The sequence below is a fragment of the Canis aureus genome, chromosome 9 (genome assembly GCF_053574225.1).
Source record: "Canis aureus isolate CA01 chromosome 9, VMU_Caureus_v.1.0, whole genome shotgun sequence".
In the NCBI taxonomy this organism is placed as follows: Eukaryota; Metazoa; Chordata; class Mammalia; order Carnivora; family Canidae; genus Canis; species Canis aureus.
In genome coordinates this window covers 33054515-33075461 of record NC_135619.1, presented here as the reverse complement: position 1 = coordinate 33075461, position 20947 = coordinate 33054515, and the positions used below count along the sequence as shown (strand labels likewise).

The 20947-nt window shown below is 36.8% G+C and overlaps 1 long non-coding RNA gene across 5 annotated transcripts in view; it reads left to right on the top strand.

Annotated features, from left to right (window-relative positions):
- LOC144320090 (uncharacterized) overlaps nucleotides 1–20947 on the top strand; it is a 90876-nt gene that overhangs the window by 5089 nt on the left and 64840 nt on the right. For 4 of the 5 annotated variants that reach the window (XR_013385672.1, XR_013385675.1, XR_013385671.1 and 1 more), the window contains 2 exons: nucleotides 8233–8343; nucleotides 19152–19234. This is a non-coding gene — a long non-coding RNA (uncharacterized LOC144320090). The remainder of the gene's footprint in view (nucleotides 1–8232; nucleotides 8344–19151; nucleotides 19235–20947) is intronic. The other variant, XR_013385674.1, reaches the window with a different exon arrangement.

The following is a 20947-nucleotide window of genomic DNA, read 5'->3' as shown; positions in this document are numbered from 1 at the left end:
CAGACATTTCAGCACTTCTGTGCGCCAGCATTTGGTCAAGAAGTTCTTCCTTAAGCATTACTAACATATCTCTTGCTGCAATGTCAGCTCATTTCTTTGTTTCAACCTACTGTGGGGAAGCAAAATAATGAGTATCCAAATTCTTCATGATTTCTGAAAACAGTGAAATCAACCCTTAGCTTTCTCTCTCTCTCTCTCCTCTCTCTCTCTCTCCTCTCTCTCTCTCTCTCTCTCTCTCTCTACTAAATTTCATGAAAGGCCGTGCTCCTACCACTATAATCTATCTGGTAATCCTTTCCTGGACTTCAATTCTTTGCATCATTTTTAAAAAGTCAGAACTGCACATACTGTTCTTGTAAGGTCCTTGGCAAGTCTTGGAGCAAGGAAAGGTTCTTTCTGATTGGTGATGTAGAATTTCTGTCATTTTCAATCTGAAAATATACTGTTGAATTACATTCAGCTTGCAGCTGGATCTCAGGTTTCTTCTTGTCATATATACTCACCCAATCCTTTCCTTAACAGCATTGCCTCCCTACAGTTTTTGTTCCTAGGTGCACAGAGAGGTCCCAACCTTATCCTCTTTCAGACAGTTGGCCTTTCACTTTTCCTAAGTTTATTTACTTTTATTATTCTGTCATGAGAGTTCTCAGAAAAGTCAACCAGCTGAGAAGAGAGGGCTACACATCACCTGGAAAAGATAAGGAACAATCCTGGTCCCAAGAAGATACTGATATGGCAAGCCTGGACTCCCTCTCAAGTTCACACTGAACCTTTTCTTTTTTAAAGATTTATTTATTTATATATTCATGATAGACACAGACAGAGAGAGAGACACACACACATACACAGGAGGAGGGAGGAGCAGGCTCCATGCCAGGAGCCCGATGTGGGACTCGATCCCGGAACTCTAGGATCCTGCCCTGGGCCAAAGGCAGGCGCTAAACCGCTGAGCCACCCAGGGTTTGATGAACCTTTGATGACCAGGAGTTGTTTCAGAGTCCCTACCATAATGTATCTACACCATATTTGATCAGTCTCACTCCCAAATCATCATTGGAAATCTACTCTCAGTGTCTTTTATTCCCGACTTGTCACACGCACAAACGACCACATTGTCCTGCGAATCCAGATACCTTTTTTGCTTCTTTTTATTATATGTATCTACCCAATTCTTTTTTAAACATTCTTGACTGCACCCAACTTCAATCCCTAGGTTTAATGCCCTCATCCCAACTTTATCCTCCTCTTTCAGATAATTGGCTTCCCACATTTACCAAGTTTACTTACATGTTTCTCTCCCTTTCCTGGGAGGTTTGGATAGACTTAGCCAGTGAAGACTGCCTGGAATAGTCAGTTTACATTTGTCATTCCCACATAATTATTACAGAGGTTCCTTTTGCTCTCAACAGTATTTTGGTTTGGATGGTAAATTATATGGTCACCCTACAGATAGGGCAGGCTGACTCTCTGCTAGCCTCTCAGACTGACTCTGAACCACCTGAGGGCACCTTAACTTGCTACAGGTTGTTCTCTCTCTGGGACTAGCCTTTGTGGTCTAGAAAATGAGCACCTGGCCTATGGCAGAGGCCCTGTGGCACTGCCTGAGTTTAGGCTGATCTTTCTACCATGAGGGCCCATGAGAGTTAAATGTTGATTGCCCTAATTTTACATAGCATTGCATCATGAAGCTGCAGTGTAGTAGAGCAACTAAAAACTGGAATTTTGGAGCTGGACTGCTTAAGTTCAAATCCTGATTCTGTCACACTTCTTTATATCATTTAATTGAGGTATATAAACCTATATACAGTTTCTTTATCAAGAGAGCTCTGAAACAGACTTTTTACATGGGCACAGACCCAGCACTCACTACATTGTATTTGTGATCCAGTGTTTGTTGACTTCCCATGTCATAAGATCTAATAACTTGCATATGTCACAGGTGACTGAGCTCCAGGCCAGCTTGCTCATATGACTCTAGTCTGTGGGACTAGTCATAGAGTAAGCTTGGCCAAATCTTTCTAGCACTAGAACGTCCCCTCTACAAGACAAACCCAACAAACCTTCTCATCTGAATGCCTAATAAAGATTGAATTATGTCATTCATTTATTCATTCACAAAGCACATGTTCTCTCAGGCACACAGAGCTAAGAGCTGCAAGGGATCTAAAGAAAATAATGTCCATGCCTAATAAACTAACTTCAAGTTAGTTTATTATTGAGCTGGGAATAATAGAAATATGCACACAAAAACTAAATGGCCATGCAAGACATTGGACCCAGAAATGCTACAAAGGAATACAATGATTAAATGTCAAATGAGTAGATCTTAAGATCTCCTCTTAAGATCTAAGAGTTCAGAAAAGACATAGGTCACCTAGAAATGTAGACACCAAGGGAATCAAGACCTAGAATAAGAAGTAATGGATTGAGAAGGAAAAGATAAATGTTAAATATGCACTGAACTTCAGAATCAGACTAATACTTGGCATGAGCTACAGCCTTGGCTTCTAGAAGGCCAAATAGCTGAATGTCTACTTCAATATCATGTTTTAGTATCCCAGAACTTGTAAATGATCAGTAATCTTGTGATTTTACAGTTTACAATTTTATCTAATGAGTATAACAACACTAGGATGATAGCTGAAACAACATTTTGGATTAATTTTTTTGATAGAGTTACCAACTTTTTATTTTGCTAAGTAAGTACATTAGGAAAAGCAATACTATCATTTCATAAAAGGATATTGTCACACCAAAAAAGTAAATAAGACAAAATCAGACAATTTTAATATCTCGATATTAACTTTCAAGTGTGGGTCTATATTCAAAATTATCATTAGAGTAACAAATTACCTTATTTGCTTTATGTGCTAATATAGTATCAGTCAATTGAAATACAAAATATATTTATCATTATAGAAGTAAAATGTTTTACTGACTAATCATGATTATAATAACTACTAATTTATTTTTAAAATTAATAACTTTCTAATAGGTAACTATAAAATAATAGTTTCACAGCTAACACAAATGTTGAAAGAAAATACATTTACTAGATAAACTAGGAAGAATCATCTTTTTCAAATGCACATGTTTATAAAAATTTAAGTGATAATACAAGACAAAATAATGGTTTATTGTAATTCTCTTCTTTATGTAGTTGTTTACACCCCTGCCGAAGAAAGTTTTTCTTAAATTATATTCTGCTCTTCACAAAAAGTTAGTAATGTTATTATATTTGCTTCCTTTGTATCTCATATAGCAGATATCCAGATCAGCAAAAAGGAATAGAAATCTTATTTTTTAATTTGACAGCATTTAGGATGAATGATGAATTCAACTAGGTTTCTGCTTTACTGGCTTCCTGAAGGATTTCTGAATCTCAAACAGTGATCACAGTGAACTCACTGAAGAAATGTTTATAGAATGGAAAAATCAGGAAAGAAAGACATCATGTAATTATCATTTTCAAGGAAAAAATAGAAAGATGCCATGAAAGATTTACACTATTTGTATGTATGCTTAGGAAGTAATTCTAGCACAGAATAATGTTACAGATTAACTAGTGACCAGCAAAAGATGGTGAGCCACTGTGATCAATTCTCTTTAGCCACAGACAAACCCCTTGATTCAAAAGAGATTTGAGAACTGTATGGTACTTATGCAAGGATATAAACAAGATGGAACAAACAGCGAATGCATATTTTGTTTTTTTAAAATTTAATTTAAAATCAATTCATTAACATATAATGTATTGTTAGTTCCAGAGATAGGGGTCAGTGACTCATCAGTCTTATATAATACCAAGTGCTCATTAGATCACCTGCCCTCCTTCCCAGCAACCCTCAATTTGTTTCCTATGATTAAGAGTCTCTTATGGTTTGTCTTCCTCTCTGATTACATCTTGTTTTTTTTTTTCCTCCCTTCCCCTATGATCCTCTGTTTTGTTTCTTAAATTCCACATGAGTGAGATAATATGATAATTATCTTTCTGATAATTAAATCTGATTGATTTATTGCACTTAGTATAATACTCTCTAGTCCATCCATGTTGTTGCAAATGGCAAGGTTTTATTTTTTTGATGGCTGAGTAGTATTCCACTGTATATATCTACCACATCTTCTTTATCCATTCATCTTTTGATGGATATCTGGGCTCTTTCCATAGTTTGGCTATTGTGGACATTGTTACTATAAATATTGGGGTGCAAATGCCTCCTCAGATCACTACATTTGTATCTTTGGGGTAAATCCCTAAAAAAAAGTTGCTGGATCATAGGGCAGCTCTATTTTCAACTTTTTGAGGAATCTCTATACTATTTTCCAGGGTGGCTTACATTCCCACCAATAGTGTAAGAGGATTTCCCTTTCTCTGCATCTTCACCAACATCTGTCATTTCCTGACTTGTAATTTTAGCCATTCTGACTGGTGTAAGTTGGTATCTCATTGTGGTTTTGATCTTATTTTCCTGATACCAGTGATGTTGAGCATATTTTCATGTGTCTGTTGGCCATTTGTCTATCTTCTTTGGAGAAATATCTGTTCATGTCTTCTGTCCATTTCTTGATTGGATTATTCTTTGAGTGTTGAGTTTGATAAATTCTCTCTAGATTTTGGATACCAGCCCTTTATCTGATAATACATTTGCAAATGTCTTCTCCCATTCTGTCTGTTGTCTTTTGGTTTTGTCGACTGTTCCCTTTGCTATGCAAAAGCTTGTTATCTTGATGAAGTCCCAATAGTTCATTATCACCTATTATTGAATCATCTTTGCAGTCCAGGAATAAATCCCACTTAGTCATGATGAATAATCCGTATAATGTACTGTTGGATCCTATAGTATCTTGCTGAGAATTTTTGCATCCATGTTCATTAGGGATAATGGTAATTCTCCTTTTTGGTAGAGTCTTTGTCTCGTTTTGGGATCAAGGTAATGCTGGCCTCATGGAAAGAGTTTGGAAGTTTTTCTTCCATTTATATTTTTTGAAACAGCTTCAGAAGAATAGGTATTAATTCTTCTTTAAATATTTGGTAGAAATCCCCTGGAAAGCCATCTGGCCCTGGACTTTGTTGGGAGATTTTTGATGACTGCTTCAATTTCCTTGCTGGTTATGGGTCTGTTCAGGTTTTCTATTTCTTCCTGTTTCCATTTTAGTAGTTTATACATCTCTAGGAGTGCATCTATTTCTTCCAGATTGCCTGATTTGTTAGCACATACCTCCTCATAATATGTTCTTATAATTGTTTGGATTTCTTTGGTGTTGATTGTAATTTCTCCCCTTTCATTGATGATTTTATTTAGTTGAGTCCTTTCTCTTTTCTTTTTGATAAATCTGGCCAGTGGTTTATCGATCTTAATTCTTTCAAAGAACCAGCTCCTAGTTTTGTTTGTTCTACTGTCCTTTTGGTTTCTCTTTCATTGATTTCTGCTCTAATCTTTATTAAGTATCTTCTTCTGGGTTTAGGTTTTATTTGCTGTTCCTTCTCCAGCTTCTTTAGGTGTAAGGTTAGGTTGTGTATTTGAGACCTTTCTTGTTTCTTGAGAAAAGCTTGTATTGCTATATACTTCCCTCTTAGGGCTGCCTTTACTGCATGCCAAGTTTTGAACAGTTGTGTTTTCATTTTCATTTGTTTCCATGAATTTTTTTAAAAAAATGATTCCTTAATTTCCTGGCTGACCCATTCATTCTTTAGTAGGATGCTCTTTAGCCTCCATGTATTTGATTCTTTCCAAATTTTCTCTTGTGATTGAGTTCCAGTTTCAAAGCATTGTGGTCTAAAAATATGCAAGGAATGATCCCAATCTTTTGTTATCACTCGAGACCTGATTTGTGACCTAGAACATGATCTATTCTGGAGAATGTTCCAGTGCACTCAAGAAGAATGTGTATTCTCTTGCTTTAGGACAGAATGCTCTAGATACATCTGTGAAGTCCATCTGGTCCAGTGTGTCACTCAAAGTTCTTGTTTCCTTGTTGATCTTCTGCTTAGATAATCTGTCCATTGCAGTGAGTAGGGTGTTAAGGTCCCATTTTTTTATTATATTATTATCAATGGGTTTCTTTAATTTTGTTATTAATTGGTTTATATAATTGGCTGCTCCCATGTTAGGGGCATAAGTATATACAGTTATTAAATCTTGTTGGATAGACTCTTTAATTATATAGTGTCCTTCTTCATCTCTTATTATAGTCTTTGGTTTAAAATCTTATTTGTTTGATATAAGGATTGCCACTCCACCTTTCTTTTGATGTCCATTAGCATGATAAATAGTTTTCCACATCCTCACTTTAAATCTAGAGGTGTCTTTGGACCTAAAATAAGTCTCTTACAAACAGCATATCAATAGGTCTTGCTTTTTTATCCAATATGATACCCTGTGTGTTTTGATTGGGGGCATTTAGCCCATTTACATTCAGAGTAATTAGTGAAAGGTGTGATTTTAGTCCCATTGTATTACCTATAAAATCATTATTTCTGTATGTTGTCTCTGTTCCTTTCTGGTCTATTACTTTGGGGCTCTCTCTTCACTTAAAGGGATTCTTTTAATATTTCTTGCAGAGCTGGTTTGGTGATGACAAATTCCTTTAGTTTCTGTTTGTCCTGGAAGCTTTTGGTCTCTCCTTCTCTTTTGAATGACATCGTAGCTGGATAAAGTATTCTTGGCTGCATATATTTTTCTCATTTAACACTCTGAATACATCATGCCAGTCTTTTCTTGCCTCTCAGGTCTCTGTGGATAAGTCTGCTGCCAGTCTAATGTCTCTACCCTTGTAGGTTATGGACCTCTTGTCCAGAGCTGCTTTCAAGATTTCTTCTTTGTCTCTGAGATTTGCAAGTTTCAATATTATATGGTGGGATATTGACCTATACTCTATTGATTTTGAGGGGGGTTCTCTGTGCCTCCTAGATTTGGGTGCCTGTTTCTTTCCCCTGATTAAGGAAATCTTCCACTATAATTTAGTCTAACATACCTTCTGCCCCACTCCTCTTTCCTCTTCTTCTTGGATCCCCATTATTCTAATATTGTTTTGCATTATGGTATCACTTTTGTCTTGAATTCTCCCCTCGTGATCCAGTAATTGTTTATCTCTCTTTTTCTCAGCTTCTTTATTCTCCATCATTTTGTCTTCTATATCACTAATTCTCTCTTCTGCCTCATTTAGCCTAGCAGTTAGAGCCTCTACTTTTTATTGTATCTCATTAATAGCCTTTTGGACTTTGACTTGAATAAGAGATTTTAGTTCTCTTATTTCTCCAGAAAGGGATTCTCTAGGGTCTTTTATGCTTTTTCAAGTCCAGCTAATATATCGTTATAATTGCTATTCTGAACTCTAGTTCCAACATCTTACTTACGTACATACTGATTAGGTCTTTGGCAGTCTTCTTGTTCTCTTTTTTTTGAGGCAGGTTCTTCTGTCTTGTCATCCAAGAATAATAGATGAACGAGAGAACAAAATACTAAAATGGCAACAACAACCCCAGAGAAATATATACTAAACAAACAGGAAGAGACCAAAAAAAAATTAAAAAGAAAAAGAAAATATAATCAGCACCCCTGGCCTTCCTGTGATCTTGAGGATTCTGAGACCACACTGTCCCACCTAGGATTCTGCACCCCCACTTCGCCACATGAATGCCTTTCAAGCTGGGACATCTCTCACTGAAGCAGACTTCTAAAAGTTCTGATTTTGCATTCTCTTGCTATATCACTTTCCAGTGCTGGCTGCTGGAGGCTCCCTCTCCACCGCGGCCTCTCTTCCTATATATTACCTGGAATTCACTTCTCCACATCTCCTACCTTGCAGAAAGTGATTGCTTTTCTATCTGTAGAGTTGCAGCTATTCTTTTCATAGATCTCCAGTTGAGTTCATTTGGAGTGATTTGGAATGATCTGATAGCTATCTAGCTGAATTCCTGGTACCAGATAAAACTAAGGTCTCTTACTCCTCTGTCATCTTGGATTCCTCCTCCACTAATGTATGTTTTTAAAAAGCCTCTTTTTATTTTTAAGATTTTATTTATTCATGAGGCACAGAGAGAGAGAGAGAGAGAGAGAGAGAGGCAGAGACACAGATAGAGGGAGAAGCAGGCTCCATGCAGGGAGCCCAACATGGGACTTGATCCTGGGTCTCCAGGATCATGCCCTGGGCTGAAGGCAATACTAAACCACTGAGCCACCTGGGCTGCCCCCTTAAAAAGCCTCTTGACAAAGTATTAATCCTTTATAGATAGCAGTGTCAACACAGCAGGACCTACCACCACCAAGGTCAACTACAAGGAAGGAGTCTGTGTTCTGAAGCCTACCAAAGAAGTAGCAGATACAGAGGAATCTGGAGAAGGTAATAATTCTTCAGCATATCTTTTCCAAAGATTCCCCATCATTACACACTGAAAATGAAAATAGAAATCCAGGATATTCGAGTTCTAAATTTTAAAGACAATTTTTTTTTTCCTCAAATGATGAGAGGAAGCAGTAAGAACATGCAAAATACCAGAAATAAACAATTTAAATGAAAATGAAAAATCTTAAATTAGCTTTTGAAAATTTGTTCTTCAAGTATTTTTTCATTCAATCATCATTTATTAAGTACCTTTGCAGCACCAAATCTAGAACCATACTACATGGGTTTAAATCCCAGCTGAGTCACTTGCTGGCTATATGACTTTGAGTTAGGTATTTAAATATTCCTCAGTTTCTCTTTTATATAATGGGATTAATCATAAACTCACTCTTTTTTTTTTTTTGCTTTTTGAATTTTGTTTAAAGAATATATACAAGAATGAAGCTTTCCATTAAGTAGAAGAGAAATAAAATACTTTGTAGTGAAGATTATCCAACTACCAACAGATTTGATCAGTAAAACAACAATAAACAATTGTGTTTTATTAAGGGCACACTCCATTCATTGTCTGTAGATAATATAACCCACATGTCTTGAGTGTTCAGTGAGTTAGTATTTGTAAAGCATTGGAAATAGCACCTAGTAGATAACACACATGATGTAGTACTTGCTGAATTAAAATGAGATGTACCAGGTATAAGCATGGATAGTAAATAAAGCATCCTTTTTGAGATTATTTCAAATAAATTACATCATTACCATCAACCAAATTTTCAAGTCCAGGAGCTGAAGAGGACATAATTTGTTATGCCTGTAATTTGTTTTAGAGAAAGGAAAGCTTAATTATTTGGTGGTAATGCTGCTAATAGCCAGATTATCCAAAAATATTTTACTTCTTCATCAGCCTCAGTTGAAATAAGTGAATGGTGAATACATGTTGATTGAATTAAATTAGATTGAATAGAAGAGGAACCAGTTCAGAAGATGGAACCATGCAGTGCCATCAATGCTAATGGGGAAAAAAAGTAGTCTAGAAAAAGGACATATGACAGTGTCATGTATTTCAGGAAAGTTAAGACAGACACAGGCTAAGAAAGGGACAATGGTTCAACGGATTAGGAGACCCAGGTGGCCTTCAGTTTTAGTAGAAGTTTCAGGTAAGTCAGATTACCAGAAGTTAAGGAGAGTGTTCTCTGGGGAAAATCAAAGATAAAAGTAGAAAATATGGAGTATGACACCTGGAGATGTTAGCAGGGTTAAAAAAAAAATCCTTATCATATGGGAAAGCCACATGATTAAAAAAGAATCACCAGAGAAGGAGGCTTGAAAATGTATAGAAAATAGAGTATAACTGATGAAGAAGTTTCCAGTGGAGGCTGAAGGGCAATGAGATGAAGAATATTGACAGACAATTGTTAGGTGGAAAAGTGAATGTGAGGAAGTTCAGGTCAAATGTCCTTGGTTTCCCTGATAAAGAAATAGATGGAGAGAGGATATAGCAATCTCTCTGGGGACATAAGAAAAATGGAAAACTTTAGAACTACCACTATGAGGAATATTATATGGCATCAACTGGACATAAATAGTTATCCAATTAAGCCTGAACACCCAACTGAGATGCCATAGCAGGGATCTGTGGGGAATCCAAACACAACCTCCAGTAATGACCCATTTTACAGAATGGTGAGAGGGCATGTGGAGATCACAGGCTTGGGAGAATCAAGTCCATAGTGGACAGATTTTCACATGGAACGATCTTGCCTGGTTGCCCCAGGCTAGAAATAACGGAGTAAGACAGAAGTGGGAAACAAGTACACGTTTTGGAATTGGAGGGTCTAGTGAAGACAGAATGGCTTTGTGGGCATGAGGTAGAAAGGGCATTATTAATCAGAAGAGTGTTCAAAGATTATAAGATCCTGGAAGTGGCGAAGAGAGGAGAGCCAAGAATCAAGCCTAAAAAAATGTGCAAAGGGGCAGGAAGAAGGGAAGCAAGCAAAGAAGAGAGAACCATGAGAGAGGTAAAAAACAGAACATGACCATGTTATGGAGATCAAGAAGAGAGGGAATTTCAGGTAGAAAGAATTTACACAGTATATTTATACATAATAACTCTAATGATTATGCTATGTAATATACTAATGATTATTAAATGCTAGTTATGAGCCAAGCACAGTGCTAACAGTTTCACAGGCATTGTCCTACTAAATTTTCTCAGCAACCTAAAGTGGCAAGTATTATTATCACTGACACTTTACAACTGAGGAAAATGAGACATAGCTGTGCAAAATAACTTATCCAAGGTCACACCACATGAGCTCCTAACCCTGACCACGGCTTTCTACTTTAATAACAAACATGATGTCCGAAGCAGTTTCTGTATTATTACAATTACTTTGCAAATGTACCATCATGCACATGAATGATCTCTATTACATTTCAGGGCAATTAACATAGAACTCAAGAAAGCCTAAGGTCAAGGAGTCATCATTGGATTTGTGCATTAAGAGATGGTCTAGTAGACAGGTACAATGTGCAGAGCACGTTGCTGGGATAAAGGACTGGGGAGAAGAAAAGGAGGCACAGAAGGTGGGGTTAGGATCATGGGGATTGGAGTTTGGCACAAATGAGTTCAAATCCAGGCTGTGTCACTTAGTTGTGTGATCTTAGACAAGTTTTTCCATGTTAACTAGCTATATTTTCCTTCTATGGAAAATGATAACAATAACAATGCCTACTTTATAGGTTGTTCTGAGAATCAAACGCAATCCTATAAATAGTTTTGCTCAGTACTTGGCTCACAGTATACATTCAAAAATGTTCTATTATACAAATTGCATAGTTGACTTTACTGTAATCTGCCAAGTTTCTTTTTTTTTCTTAAGATTTTATTTATGTATTCATGGGAGACATAAAGAGAGAGAGGCAGGGACACAGGAAGAGGGAGAAGCAGGAAGCAGGCTCCATGCAGGGAGCCCAACGTGGGACTCGATCTCGGGTCCCCAGGATCACGCCCCAGGCTGAAAGTGGTGCTAAACCACTGAGCCACCGGGCTGCCCCAAGTTTCTTTGTAAACTTCTCTTCTATGTAGGTATTCATGATATAGCCATGTTTTGGTGATCCTCTTACTACTCTCTGCTCTTGGTTTCTTGAATTAATGTAGCCTATTTCAAAGCACTTTTGTATATACTAGTTCTTTTTCTCAGACAAGACTTTGTGAGACAGTACAACAAATTCTGTTATCTACTCTAGGTAGAGAATACTGTGTCCTGATAAAACAAATAGTCTGCTTTACAGAGAGCTATTATATATACCACATGTGGATAATAATTTTCTGAATAATTAGCATGTAATAATATAACACATTTACTAAAACTGCCCTCCTCATAATGTAAATTTAGTGATTTAAAAACAGAATTTTTACTGTCTTCATTATCTACATATCATCATTATCAGCATTTATTTTCATCTCCTGTAGATGAGCAGAACACCAGCTACTCTCCTTGTAACAGAACATCTGACCTCTGTGAATATAAATATGTATAATAAACATTTACATGTACATTGTATTCAAAAAGACCAAGTTCCAAGAACATTAAAAATATGACAGGGAGAAAAACTATATGCACATTCAGGGTCAATATTTGCGATTAAAGAAACACCTGGAATCACCAAAAACCTTTGGAGTTAAGCACTAACTTTCTAGGTTGGTCCTCCAGATCAGAGAAGTATAAACTCAGCTAGGTATGGGGAAAATAAAGGACAGCCTGGAAATTAACCACATCTGTTACGCTCATTGAGACATAAGAATTTAACTTTGGGAACTAGAGGCTGTTTTAGATAAACTCTGTTTTAAAAAATCCTTATTCAAAAAAAAAAAAAACAACCCTTATTTAAGGACCTCTAAACACAGCACCAAATACTGTCCTCAGATTCTTAAGCAAAACTGGGTCTGAAATCAATATAGGCACTGTTAGAAAGGATTTGAGGATTGAATCAGAGAATAGGATTTGGCTCCTAGGACACAAACCATGCTACTAATCCCAGGGAAAGGATTTGCCCGTTTAAAGGATTATAAATTTTTGAAAAGCATATTCTGTTGATAATACTTTTCATTTCCTGCAAATCAAATTACTGAAGGATATTTTTATTGTACATAGAATTGGACAATGTTTTCATTGTTGTTGTTTTAATATCTTTTGTATAAAAGGGTACCAAATTTCAAAATAATTAGATATGAATTTTCATAACCCCAAATGGTGACACATCCAAAGACTCTTTAAATGAAGCCTACCGGCAAACTAGAAGACAATTACATCTAAAAGAAAGTATCTTTGATTTCTGGCACTGGCATTTATGAGAGTATGGAAATATCTCCAGTTTTACATGATGATAGCACAGAGACACCTAGACAAGGAAGGACAAGACCAGCAGGCTTACTTGGTGGGCTCTCTCCTATCTCCCATCCTGGCATCTTCTCACCCTGGACTCACTTTACTCTAGTGAAACAAAGGGCTGCAAATAACATTGAAAAATAGTGCTTTAGTGAGAGAAAAGCTCATTGGTTCTTGAACTTCCTTAATGGAACTGGCTTTCCAGAAACTACTTATCAGACTTAAAAGAGAAAGCAAGCAAGCGAGGGAAACATCTGAGGTCATATAACACTTTGGTCTCCAATATTCTCAATGCCTCCCTCTGTGCACAGACCTCACTTTGAAGTTACCACCAGCCATAGGCCTAGAAAATCCACTCACTGGAGACCATGTCTAATTCTTTGTTCTAAAAGGCACCTAGATGGTTTTCTCCAGAGACATACTCAGCAGCAAGCAGCAGCAACAATAGCAGCATATTTTATTTGTACCAGCCCAGCATAGGACCATCCCTACAATATAGTAGTAAAGATCTGACCCTGTGGGCTTTTTCTTGTTCTGAATTTTCTGCTGTCACTAGGACAAAGGGCCCACCATTTCTGAGAAAGGAAGGGCGGGGTGGAGACTGCCTGAAGTCACAGCATAATGCTATTAGCCTGAGTTCTCCCATGACGGAGCCAGAGCCCTCGCTGGGAAAGACAATTACATGCGAAAGGATGATAACCTCACCAGGCAGTAACTTTCTGGGAACTCCTAAGTGTTACTACTATGCACAGGTTATTAATTTGATTGCCTTTCAGAGAAGTAGCCACACTTCAGGGGTCCTCTCAAAACCTAGTCAACCCTTCCAAGGTTTGCCCGTCTCTAACGAGCTGGGTCTTTTCAGCAATCATCTAACCACATGATTTCCTTAATTCTTAGCCAGTTGCACAATGACAAAGATAAATGAGGCTTTTCCAGTTGATTCTAAAATAAATTCAAGATTGAATTAATATGAATGGAAATATTTTTTGTTTGGGTAAAGGGTAGAGGGAAGAAACCACATATGTGAGATTTGCCGACACCTGCTAATATATATACTGTGTGTCCCACATTGAGGACATAGGAGTGGCAGAGGTGGAATAATGAACTCTGGAACCCAAAACTCCTAAAGTGGTGAAATGCCATCATATTCACTCAGTTTCAGTAGAAAGTAGGAAACTTAGTTATAAAAGAGAGCTTTTTGGGATTCTAATACCATCACTTGTTCAATGAAATATAACAACTATGTTATTTCTAAAAACAAAGGTTGAAATAATGTTGGAATATCTCCAGTCTATTAATTTATGTGCTCCTCCAGCTCTCATTTGTATTAGGAGTAAAATGGTGATGGGAGATCTTGAAAGTCTGAGAATAGCAAAAATTTAATGACTGCAGAGGAAAAACATATTACTTAAAACTGCACCAAAAAAATGGAATCTTCATATTGTAAGAATCTAGACTTACTAGAAAAAGACAGTTCTCTACTTGTTAAATTAATATCTCACCATGTACCATTAACTCTTATTTGAGATATAGTTACTAGATACCATCTGATGAAGTGATAATTGTGTGTAAAATACTAGGGATTAAAGACAAAGAAACAAACAAAAAACTTGACTGCTTAGTCTGTCACAGGACCTCATAATCTAATGGAAAGAAATAGCTCACACAGACCTAACAACACACAAGATCTCAGAGATGACCATTCCAAATGAAAACAAAAAACAGAGGAACAAAGGCCCTGAAGGCAAGTAGAAATCAATAAGAACAAATAAGGTAAGTCAGGGATACCTTTTCCAAGGAAACTTGAGGTTTTGGGTAGATTTGAGAGGATAACATGGCTGGATGGATAGGAGAAAGGAAGATATTTCAGTGGAAGTGAAGACCCTGAAGCACAATCTATTTCATTATTCTTTTCCTTCTACCTTAACTTGCAGCCTATTCCTCTCCTCCTAACAAGTAAAGGAAGAGTAGATATCACTTCTATGGTTAAGTTATAAGGACTGAAGGGTAGGTTCCAGTTCAAGATGGTGATATAGGAAGACTGAACCCACCTCCTCCATGAAACACACCAAATTACACCTATTAATAGAATTATTTCTCCTGAAGAACAACTGAGGGCTGATTGAAAAGCTACTGGACAATCAAAGACAGAAAGAATGGTAAGAGAACAGTAAGAGAGACAGAGACATAGTAACAAAGGGAAACTGCACCCCCCAACTGGGAACAGCAGTAGGGAGGGATAGGACTGAGGGGCCAGGAACAGATCTCTTCATCCCTGGGCACAGAAAAAAAATGCTGCAATTTAAAAGAGTAACTAACATATAAAAGAGACAATACTAAAACACTGCCAAGCAGCAGCGGAGCTGTGGAAAAGTTCTCCAGATCAGAAGGATTGGAGAACAACAAGGTTTCTATTCTCACACACTTGGAAGCATGGACAGGACTGTGGGCCAGTCCTTTTGTCTGGATGGGCTTATGACTTCAGCAAGCCCAGGATCCACAGGTCCACACCAGCCCCAGATAAAGTGGGACACAGAAGAGAAGCTGTGTTTAGAGAGGCTGTGGAAATGTGGGAATTCTCTCTCTCCTTCCACCTCAAGGGCCCAGACCAGAGCAGACCAGCTCATGGTGAGCTTAGGACCTCAGCAAATGCAAAGTCTGCAAGCCCCCACCAGCCACCCAGTGGTGCTAAGGAACAGAAAACAAACAAGTTTTTTTTTTCTTTTTTAAATTGTTACTGTTTTATTCTTTCTCCTTCTCTTCCCTTATTACTCCCTTCTCATTTTATGTATATATTGTCATATTTTACATCTTTTTATTCATATTTTCCCTCTGTCTAATTATGACTGATTTCCATTTCTTTTCCACTTAAAGAAGTCCCTTTAACTTTTCTCTCAAGGCAGGTTTAGTGATGAAAATTCCTTTATCTTTTGTTTGTCAGGGAAGCTCTTCAAATCTGAATGATAATCTTGCCAGTAGTAGGTTTTTTCGTTTCAGCACTTTGAATATATCATGGATATATTGTAAAAAGTTGTAAAGATTCTACAGAAAGCTCGTAGAAGTAATACATGAATTCAGTAAAATGGCAGGATACAAAAATTAATGCCCAGAAATCAGTAGCATTCTATGCACTAACAATGAAGTCACATAAAGAGAAATTTTAAAAACAACACTATTTACAAATGTACCAAAAAGAATAAAATACCTGGGAATAACCAAGAGGCAAAAGACCCGTACTCTGAAACTATAATACACTGATGAATGAAATTGAAGATGATACAAATGGAAAGATATTTCATGTTCATGAATTGGAAGGATTAATACTGTCAAAATGTCTATGTTACCCACAGCAATCTACAGATTCAATGCAATTCTTACCAAAATACCAACAGCATTTTTCACAAAACTAGAACAAATAATCCTAAAGTTTGTATGGAACCCTGAATAGCCAAGGCAGTAATGAAAAAGAACAAAGCTGGAGGTGTCAGAATTCCAGATTTCAAGATATATTACAAAGTTATCATAATCAAAAGAGTGTGGTACTGGCACAAAAATAGACCCATAGATCAAGAGAAAGGATAGAGACCTCAGAAGTAAATCCATATGTATATGGTCAATTAATCTATGACAAAGGAGGCAAGACTATACAATGGGGAAAAGACAGTCTTTTCAATAAATGATGTTGGGAAAACTAGAGAGCTACGTGTAAAAGAATGAAACTGGACTACTTTACAACACCATACACAAAAATAATCTCAAAAAGGATTAAAGACCTAAATGTGAGACCCCAAACCAGAAAAACTCTAGAAAAAAGCACAGGCAGTTATTTCTCTGACGTCATAGCAACATTTACCTAGATACATCTTCTAAGGCAAGGGAAACAAAAGCAAAAGGAAATTATTGGAATTGACTACATCAAAATAAGAAGCTTTTGCACAGGAATGCCTGGCTTGCTCAGTTGGTACAGCATGCAACTCTTGATCTTGGGGTCATGAGTTCAAGCACTACATTGGGTATAGAGCTCTCTCTCTCTCTCTCTCTCTCACACACACACACACACACACACAGCTTTTGCACAATAAGGAAACCATCAACAAAGGAAAAAGACAACCTACTGAATAGGAGAAGATACTTGCAAATGATATACCCAATAGGAGTTAATGTCAAAAATATATAAAGAATTTATACAAATCAACACCAAAAAAAATCTGATTCAAAAATGGACAGAGGGCAGCTCCTGTGGCACAGCAGTTTAGCACCGCCTGCAGCCTGGGGTGTGACCCTGGAGACCCAGAACTGAGTCCCACGTCGGGCTCCCTGCATGGAGCCTGCTTCTCCCTCTGCCTGTGTCTCTGCCTCTCTCTCCCTCTCTGTCTCTATGAATAAATAAAAAAAATAAAATATTAAAAAAAAAGATTAAAAAAATGGACAGAGGACCTAAATAGACATTTTTCCAAAGCATGCATGCAGCTGGCCAACAGAAACATGAAGAGATACTCAACATCACTAATCATCAGGGAAATGCAGATCAAAACCACAAGATAGATGACTGTTAGAATGGCCCAAATCAAGAAGAAACAAAAAGTGTTGGTGAAGACATGGAGAAAAAGGAACCTTCATGCACAGTTGGTAGGAATGTAAATTGACACAGCCACTGTGGAAAACAGTATGTAGGTTACTGGAAAAATTAAAAACAGAAATACCGTATGATCCAATAAGTCTACCATTGGAAATTCCCACTCAGGGAAAACAAAAACACGGATTTAAAAAGATATATGCACCCCTATGTTTACTGCAGCATTATTTACAATAACTAAGACATGGAAAAAACTGTCCATCAATAGACGAATGAATAAAGAAAATGTGCTACATAAACACAATAGAATATTACACAGTCAAAAAAAGGACTAGATCATGCCATTTGAGAGATGGATGGACCTAGAGGGTGTTATACTAAGTGAAATAAGTCAGACTGAGAAAGACAAATACCACAAAATTCCACTCATAAATGGAATTTAAAAAATAAACAAACTGGGGTGCCTGGGTGGCTCAGTTGGTTAAGCATCTACCTTCGGCTCAGGTCATGATCCCAGAGTCCTGGAATTGATACCTGCATTGGGCTCCAGGCTCAACAGGGAGCCTGCTTCTCCCTCTCCCTCAGCCTCTCACTCTCATGAGAGCTCATGCTCTCTCACTCTCAAATAAGTAAATAAAATCTTAAAAAAATAAACAAAAAGCAGAATCAAACTAATTGTTTGATTATTGTCAGATCCTGCAAAGCATTTTTATTATTGTTATTAGCAACAAGCAAATAAAATCATATCAAACTCTCCAAACTCAATTCACACTCTTTTATAATGGTAAGAAGATAGACATGGGTTTGCAGGGGAAAATGATCATTTACTTTCTTATTATCTCATCAGTTACATACATAAATGTTCATAGTCAACTTTATGTTCCCATTATTTATGTGTCTGAGGCTAGAGACTAATAATAAATACCATGTGTTGGGCACTTAACACTGTCCAGGACCAGGCCTAAGTACTTTACATTCATTAATTCATTTAATCCTTATAGCAACACTAAACAGTTTTTCCAAATTCCCAATAGATACTAATCTTTAGGAAACAAGAAATCAGAAATCCCAGAAATGTTTGTGAGTTCCTGAAATCATAAATTATTCTGTATGTTAGTGATATTTACCAAGGAAAAGCTTTTAGTAGTGGTTACTGTTTTATTTTGTTTTGTCTTAGTATTTTAGACAAACTATAAAGAACATATTTTAGACAAACTTATAAAGAATTATGCCCTATAGTGAATATTCAGAAACTGGAAAAAGCCAGCAAAAATTATTGAATAATGCTGGAAAAACCTAACATTCAGATATTCTAGCAAGATTAACAGCACTACACAGAATCATATGTCAAAACAGCTAACTTAAGGACTTATTTTGCTTCCATACACATTCTCTCTTAAAATACATAGAATTTGTATGAAGTATAGCATATATACAAATTTATTGATACTTATTTTATTCACAAGAATGACTCATTATTAGTCACAGAGAGAGCCACAAACAAGCTCTTGTAACATGCTTCATTAGATTTCTACTGCTGTGTAACAAATCACCACAAATTTGACAGCTTAAAATAACACAAATTTATCTCATAGTTTCTGTAAGTTAGGTCCCTGGGGCTGAAATCAAAAGCCACAGTTCTCATCAAAGGGTTCAGGGTCCTCTCGAAGCTCACTGGTTGTTGAAAGAATTTATTTCCTTGTGGTTTTAGGACTGAGGTCCCCATTTTCCTGCTAGCTGTCAGCCAGGGACCACTCTTAGCTACTAGAGACCACCCACAGTTCATTGCCTGTGGCCCCAGAGGCAATTCACAACCTGGATGTTTTTCTTTCTTCCAGTCCAGCTGGAGTGCTCTCTCCGTTTTCTTCTTCTGTGACTAGCCAGAGAAAACTCTCTGCTTTTAAAACACTCCTGTGACTAGGTAAGATCCATGTGGATAATTCCCCCATCTTAAAGCCAACACATTTAAGGCCTTACTTACATCTCTGAAATCGCATCACAATAACAGTTAGATTAGTGTTTGATTGAATTACTGGGAGAAAGTGTGGATATACCAGAGATCTGGTAACTCGGGACTATATAATAATTTTCCTACCACATATGACAATAGCCACAAGCTACATATGCTGGCCACCTATGTCATTTGAATTTTCTAGGAGCCAGATTAAAAATAGAAAAGAAATCAAGCCTAATTTATGTTAGTAATATGTTTAACTCAAAATATTCAAAATATTATCATTTCAGTATGTCATCAATAAGAATTATAGAGATATTTCACATTATTTTCCCCCACTAAGTCTTTAAATTGTATTTTACATTTATAGCAATTCTGAGTGCAGACTAGTCTCAGTTCAAGTAATCAATAGACACATGCTATATTGGGCTGAGCAGAATTCAATTGTGGCTGTTTTTCTCCTACACGGTCCTGGCACAGTTCTGGAAATGTCTATCTTGACTTTCATTCTGATAGCAGTTCCTGCTCTTGCTTTCAATGCGACATCAGTGATTATCTTAAAGCCTATAATATTTCTTTGTTTATTATTAAGTTTTAATTCTCATAAGAGAATCATAATAGTTTGTGCTATTTTCCCAATTTCTCAACTGATTTCTCACAGGTTCTAAGATTCAAGAAAGCATACATTCCCTGGGAAATTCTGGGAAGGAATTGCCACACAGAAATACTACTATAAGATATACACTACAGAAAGTAAAATTGAGGCTCAAAGCAGTTAAATTATTGTTCCAAATCACACAACTAGTGCGACTTTCTGATCAACCACTTGGCTACAATACAATATTGTCAATTCTTGTGTGACCAGAAGGACAAGGAAGCCATCCTTCCCCTTCACTCCCCATTCTCACTATGTTAGAGATTAATTCTTGTCTAATACCTTAATCAGAGGCACACCTGGGAGCAGTATATTCATACTTTAGTAAGCTCCCTGAACATGCAAAGGAACATCCAGAGCTAAATTTGCAGGGGAGGGCTGGAGATTGCAGAATTGCTGTGTAAGAACATAGAGGTAAACCCATACAATTAATAGTCAGGAGGTTTTCTGACAAACATGCCAAGACAATTCAATATGGAAAGCATAGTTTTCCCAACAAATGGTGCTGGGACAACTGAATATCCACATGCAAAAGAATAGTTAGACCCTTATCTCACACTATATATAGAAGTTAACTGAAAATGGATCAAAGACTTAAATAAGAGAGCTAAAACTATAAAATTCTTAGAAGAAAATGTAGGTATAAATCTTCATAAGCTTTGATTAGGGAATGGTTTCTTAGGAATAATACCAAAAGCAAAGCAACCAAAGGAAAACTAAACATATTGGGCTTTAACAAAATTTTAAACTTTTGGGCTTCAAAGGACACTATCAAAAAAGGGAAATAACAACCAATAAAACAGAAGAAAATATTTGTAAATTATATTTCTGATAAAGGTCTAGCAGAAGTACTATTACAACTTGACAATAAAAAGACAATACAATTTTTTAAGTGGGCAAAAGATTCAAATAGACATTCTTCAAAGAAGACATAGAAAAGCCACTAAGCACCTGAAAATGTACTCTACATCACTAATCATTAGGGAAATGGAAATCAAAACCATAATGAGATACCACTTCACATG